Source organism: Vicia villosa, linkage group LG6 (assembly GCF_029867415.1).
Source record: "Vicia villosa cultivar HV-30 ecotype Madison, WI linkage group LG6, Vvil1.0, whole genome shotgun sequence".
NCBI classification, from domain to species: Eukaryota; Viridiplantae; Streptophyta; class Magnoliopsida; order Fabales; family Fabaceae; genus Vicia; species Vicia villosa.
Genome location: NC_081185.1, coordinates 54,999,808 through 55,007,138, shown reverse-complemented (window position 1 = coordinate 55,007,138; position 7,331 = coordinate 54,999,808).

The window sequence follows — 7,331 nt, the reverse complement described above, 5'->3', positions numbered from 1 at the left end:
AAAGCTGATGGATGACAATACCATTACTGTTCTTGCCAACAGAGAAGATGATGAAGTCTTTACCATATCTCCTCAAATTAATCAAGTTGAACCAATGCAAGTTAAGTATGATAGCAGGAAGACAGCAGTTGCTCCACTAGTCATCTACTTACCAGGTCCTGTACCGTATGAGTCTGACAAGGCTATACCATACAAGTATAATGCTACATTCATTGAAAATGGTAAGGAAATACCATTACCGTCTGTTGTCAACATTGCTGATGTTAGTCGAGTCACCAGAAGTGGACGAGTCTTCAACAGAACAACAGAAAATGTGGAGAAAACTTCGGAGGAAGTACCACATAGGCAAGACAATCATCCAACCAATGCTGTTCAAGCGAAAGAAAATGATGAGATCTTGAAGTTAATCCAGAGGAGTGAATACAACATTGTAGATCAATTACTACATACTCCGTCTAGGATTTCTGTTCTTTCCCTGCTATTGAGTTCTGAAGCTCATAGGGAAGCTCTACAGAAAGTTTTGGAACAAGCTTTCGTAGAACCAAGTGTTACTATAAGCCAATTCAACAACATCGTTGCCAACATCTCCGCCGGAACTAACCTAAGTTTCTGTGACGAAGATCTTCCTGAAGAAGGAGTAGACCACAATCTTCCACTTCACATCTCAGTTGGCTGCATGGGTGATGTACTCACAGGAGTCCTAATAGACAATGGATCCTCTCTCAACGTCATGCCTAAATCAACATTATCAAGATTATCTTTCGAAGATTACCCTCTAAGAAAAAGTCATGTCATCGTCAAAGCATTTGATGGATCAAGAAAGTCAGTTTTCGGAGAAGTGGATCTTCCTATAACTATTGGACCTCAGACGTTCAAAATCACTTTCCAAGTTATGGATATCCCAGCGCAATACAGTTGTTTGCTAGGTCGCCCATGGATTCATGAGGCTGGGGCAATTACTTCAACACTTCATCAGAAACTGAAGTTCATAAGAGATGACAAATTGGTAACCGTATGTGGAGAACGAGCTCTGATCGTCAGCAACCTGTCATCATTCTCCGACATAGAACCAAAAGAAGTTGTTGGAACTAAATTCCAAGCACTTTCCTTGGACAAAGGAAAGGAGAAAGCAGCGTCTATTTCTTCCTACAGAGATGCAATCCAAGTTGTAAAGGATGGCACTACCAGTGGTTGGGGGCACATTAATATTCCTACCAACAACAAGAACAGAACAGGAATTGGATTCTTTCCAACATCATCAAAAGCTATTCCAGGGATTGAGGTAGTTCTCCCTATTCAAGAAACTTTCTGCAGTGGAGGTTTTCTTCAACCTGTTCAACAAACAGTCAATACCATCGGTACGGAAAACACCGATGAAGAGGAATGGTTATCCTATCTTAACAAAGCAGGATACATCTCCCTACCAGAGTCTGATTCACCTTGCTGTTATCCGACTAAAGGATCTGAAAGTAAGACTCAACCAAGCAGTGATGAAGTTACTGACAGCTTCACCACCAGAAGTCATGGTTCATCAGAAGAAGTTCCTCCTATCCCCGAAGAGACTTGGGATACATTAGGAGAACCAAGCGGAAAATTCGACTACATGGTGAAATACTCCGCTCCTGAAAGTTCAAGAATCTCTCTTGAAGATATTGTTCCAACTGGATGGAACAGTGATTTTGAGTACCTCTCTCAGCCAAAAGAGATGTATAACCCTTGCTATTCATCATCATCGACTGGTGAAATCATCATTGAGGATTATATCCCCAAGTCACCTTCCGAGGCTACGGATCTAGAGTTCACATATCTAGTCAATGCCATCTTGGGAGAAGAGCAAGACCAAAATACAGAAGAGGATGATCTCGAAAGTGTCTCCGACAACGAGTCTCTCCATTCAGAAGATTGGAAGTTTCCTCAAAAGAAAGTTCGACATACTCCACTTGGAAATGGGTATGCTCACACCGCTCAGTCTGCTGAAGTAGAAGAAGATCGTCTGAGTGTTGCAAAGACAGTGGTTGGTAAATCAAGACCTACCACAGGCCAGCTTAAGCCTAAGGTTCCAGATTACTTAGTGCACAATGGGGTTCGCCACTATTGGACAGCTGTTGAAGTTACAACTGTTGTTCGCACTCCTAAGTAGGAACTTTCACCGTTATTTTGTCCTCTCACCATAGCCCAGGGTGAAGAGATGTTTCATAGGGCTTTGCATTTTACTATTTCTTAGGAAAATGTCCCTCTTTGCTTCGCCCAAAGCAATAGAGTTTTGTTTTATAGGGTCTTTGTTTCAAGAAATGACTGTCAATAAATAAAAATGTCATTCTGTTCCTTCGTTTAGTTTTTCCTTTTCTCTTTTTCGGAAATTGGTAATCCTAAAAAACACCCTTAAAAAACATCAAAATATTCCATTAACTGCATACACCGAGTCTTCCCTCGTTGTCTAAATAAAACTTATCACACATATGCAGATTAATCATAAAATACCCCGTTGAAACGTGCGACCGTATGACTTCTCCAAGCTTTGAGTTTCCTGTATTCGAGGCAGAGGAAGAAGAAGACGAAGAAATATCAAAGGAAATTTCACGATTACTTCAACAAAAGGAAGAGGCCATTCAGCCATACAATGAGCCTCTAGAGATCATTAACCTTGGTTCCGATGGAAACAGAAAAGAAGTTAAGATTGGAGCTTCGCTCAGTTCAGAGATCAGAGAGAGTTTGATACAGCTGCTCAAAGAATTCTCAGATGTCTTCGCTTGGTCTTATCAAGATATGCCAGGGTTGGATACCAGTATAGTGGAGCATCACTTGCCATTAAAAGCAGAATGCCCTCCGGTCAAGCAAAAATTGAGAAGAACTCATCCGGAGATGGCCATGAAAATTAAAGAGGAAGTTCAAAAGCAGATCAACGCAGGTTTCCTCGTCACTTCAGAATACCCTCAGTGGTTAGCTAACATTGTTCCCGTTCCTAAGAAAGACGGAAAAGTCCGCATGTGCGTCGACTACAGAGATCTGAACAAGGCTAGCCCTAAGGATGATTTTCCTTTACCACATATTGATATGTTGGTAGACAGTACAGCAAAATCCAAAGTTTTCTCATTCATGGACGGATTTTCAGGATACAACCAAATCAAAATGGCACCTGAAGACATGGAAAAAACAGCTTTCATCACCCCCTGGGGCACGTTCTGCTATCGTGTTATGCCTTTTGGACTAAAGAACGCAGGGGCAACTTATCAAAGAGCCATGACTACGCTTTTCCACGACATGATGCATAAAGAAGTGGAAGTTTATGTGGACGACATGATTGCCAAATCAGAAAATGAAGAAGATCACATACAGAATCTGACAAAGTTATTTCAACGCTTACGGAAGTTTCAGCTTCGCCTGAACCCCAACAAGTGCACCTTTGGTGTCTACTCAGGAAAACTCCTTGGTTTCATTGTCAGCAAACGAGGAATTGAAGTAGATCCAGACAAAGTCAAGGCAATTCAAGAAATGCCTTCACCCAGAACCGAGAAACAAGTTAGAGGATTTCTTGGACGTCTGAATTACATCTCGAGATTCATATATCTCATGACTGCAACTTGCGCTCCTATTTTCAAACTTCTACGGAAAAATCAAAGTTGCGTCTGGACAGACGATTGTCAGAAAGCGTTCGACAGCATTAAGGAATATCTGCTCGAACCACCCATCTTGTCTCCTCCAGTGGAAGGAAGACCTTTGATAATGTACTTAACCGTCTTAGAAGATTCCATGGGTTGTGTCCTTGGACAGCAAGACGAGACGAAGAGAAAAGAGCATGCCATTTACTATCTAAGCAAGAAATTCACTGACTGTGAATCCCGCTATTCCATGCTCGAGAAGACGTGTTGTGCTTTGGCCTGGGCTGCCAAGCGTCTCCGCCAGTACATGATTCGACATACTACTTGTTTGATCTCTCATATGGATCCAATCAAGTACATCTTTGAGAAGCCTGCCTTAACCGGGAGAATTGCCCGTTGGCAGATGTTGTTATCAGAATATGACATTGAGTATCACGCACAGAAAGCCGTGAAAGGAAGCATTCTAGCTGAGCACCTGGCTCACCACCCACTCAATGGTCATGAATCAACCAGTTTCGACTTTCCGGACGAGGACGTCATGTACCTCAAGATGAAAGATTACGACGAGCCACTACCAGACGAAGGACCTGAGATAGGATCCCAGTGGGGCTTAATCTTTGACGGAGCTGTCAATGCTTACGGACGAGGAATTGGGGCAATTATTGTTACACCTCAGGGTACCCATATTCCATTTACTGCCAGATTAACTTTCAAGTGCACAAACAATGAGGCCGAATATGAAGCTTGCATCATGGGTCTCGAAGAAGCCATGGATCTAAGAATCAAACACTTGGATGTATACGGAGATTCTGCTTTGGTCATCAATCAAATCAAAGGAGAATGGGAAACACGCCAACCAGGGCTAATTCCTTACAAAGACTACGCGAGAAGATTATTACCATTCTTCGACAGGGTAGATTTTCATCACATTCCTCGTGAAGAAAATAACTTGGCTGATGCATTAGCCACACTCTCTTCCATGATTAGGATAAATCATTGGAATGACATTCCTCGGATCGATGTTATGCGCCTGGATAGGCCCGCTCATGTTTTCACAGTAGAAGCAATCATCGACGACAAACCGTGGTATCACGACATCAAGAACTTTCTTCAAAAGCAAGAGTACCCTCTTGGGGCATCAAAGAAAGATAGAAAGACTTTGAGAAAGTTAGCTTGTAGATTCTTCCTGAATGAAGATGTTCTGTACAAGAGAAACTTCGACATGGTTCTGCTCAGATGCGTTGACAGAAAAGAAGCAGAAATACTCATGAGAGAAATACATGAAGGTTCCTTTGGTACTCACACCAATGGACACACCATGACAAGGAAAATACTGAGAGCAGGATATTATTGGCTGACAATGGAGTCAGATTGCTACCAGTACGCAAAGAGGTGTCACAAATGTCAGATCTACGCCGATAGAATTCATGTGCCACCATCTCTTCTCAACATACTCTCTTCCCCTTGGCCTTTCTCCATGTGGGGAATCGACATGATTGGAATGATCGAGCCAAAAGCGTCCAACGGACATCGCTTCATCTTGGTAGCTATAGACTATTTCACCAAATGGGTTGAAGCAGCTTCATATGCAAACGTTACAAGACAAGTTGTCGTCAGGTTTATCAAGAATCACATCATCTGTCGCTACGGCATTCCTAGCAAGATAATCACTGACAATGGGTCAAATTTGAATAACAAAATGATGAAGGAGCTTTGTGAAGAATTCAAGATTGAACATCACAACTCATCTCCTTACAGACCAAAGATGAATGGAGCTGTAGAAGCAGCTAACAAAAACATCAAGAAAATCATTCAGAAGATGGTCATCACTTACAAAGATTGGCATGAAATGCTCCCGTATGCTCTTCATGGTTACCGTACATCAGTACGTACTTCGACCGGAGCAACTCCTTTCTCCCTTGTATATGGCATGGAGGCAGTCCTACCAATAGAGGTTGAGATACCATCAATGAGAGTCTTGATGGAGGCAAAATTAACAGAAGCCGAGTGGTGTCAAAGCAGATTCGATGAATTGAACTTAATCGAAGAAAAGCGCATGACAGCTTTATGCCACGGTCATCTATATCAACAAAGAATGAAGAAAGCTTTCGACAAAAAGGTTCGACCTCGCACAATCAAAGAAGGCGACCTTGTACTCAAAAAGATTCAATCTTTTCTCACAGATTCGAGAGGGAAATGGACTCCCAATTATGACGGCCCCTACGTGGTCAAGAGAGCTTTCTCAGGAGGAGCCTTAATACTCACGACTATGGATGGAGAAGAATTCACCTGTCCTGTGAACGTCGACGCAGTCAAGAAATACTTCGCCTAAATAAACAAAAAAAACAGCTCGCTAAGTTGAAAACTCGCAAAGAGCGACTTAAGCAAAAAAGAGCGTCTCGGTGAATCGAAAACCCGAAAGGTCGATTCAGGCAAAAATTAGAGACATAAAAAAAATATATTAATCAATCCCGGAGTGGAAGGGAAAGATAACGGTCGTCACGTTTCATCGTAGCCCTTTTCCCAAAAAATTACCAATTTCCAACTTTGTAAATACTCCATGGAATCAAGCATTTGGCTGATTACCATTCCATATATAATAATTTGAGCCTTGTGCTTTTCTTTGCAATCTAGTCTTATTCAGTTTCTTGAAATGCATTTTAAGTTTAAACAGTCATTTTCTTGGAACAATTGTTTTCATAAAATAAAATGAATTTACTTGCAAAAATAAAGGTGAAATTTCTTTCTGAGGTTTACAAACAGTAGGAAGAATGCAAACAGTTGCTCCGAGAACGGTTGAGACTCCGGGAATCAAGATTTCCCCATGAGGTCGCTTTGCGAACATCTCCCGATGACGGATCTTTACTTCAATTCATATTACTCACTTCGGACAGCGGACAATTGATAACCAGGTATTCCCGGCAGAGTTCGAACTGCAAGAAGAGGACATCTTCTGATCAACAAGAATTTGAGTCGTATCATAGGATTTTACATCTGCGACAATTCTATTCACATTCACTTTACATTTTATAATTGTCATAATATTCATGCATACATTACATCATAACTGCATAGTCGAGTCAGGCTTTGATCGTGTGAATGCCCGATTCATGGAGGCATGAACTCAAGTTTCCCCTGCAAGTTCCGGAGAAACTTTTTCCTTCGAGACCACAGTTCATACACAAGGATCTCTCCAAGCAAGTCAACAGATGGTAGTCTCCCTCAAAGAGATAGTTTGTTCACTTTTGGAATTCCCCAACTGAGAATCTCCTGCAGAGCGACGCTTGACAATCTTCTTCAGATAAGATAGTCTGTTTCGCATTTTTGGAATTCCCTACAGGGTCGATAAGCGGTTCTCTTCTCTAAGAAATATGGATTCCTCGACATAATGGACAAGTGGCAGTTTTTCCTCCTGAAAAACAGTTTGGTATTTCCCCAGCAAGGTCAAGAGATGCCACTTTTTCGTCAAAAAAATAATTCAGAATCTCCCAGCAGATCAACAAGTGATCCCCCAGCAGAATCAGTGAATGGTAGTCTTCGTCCAGAAGATAGTTCATGATCCCCAGCGGAGTCAACAAATGGTAGTCTTTCCCCAAGGAAAGACAGTTTGTCTGTTAAACATTCAGGAGGACAATAAATGTTGGTTTTCACCCCGAAAACAGTTCGTCCGCCTTCAAACAAAGTCATTAGCCCCTCAAAAGAGCGCGGGCCCATATGACAATCTTTCAAAGA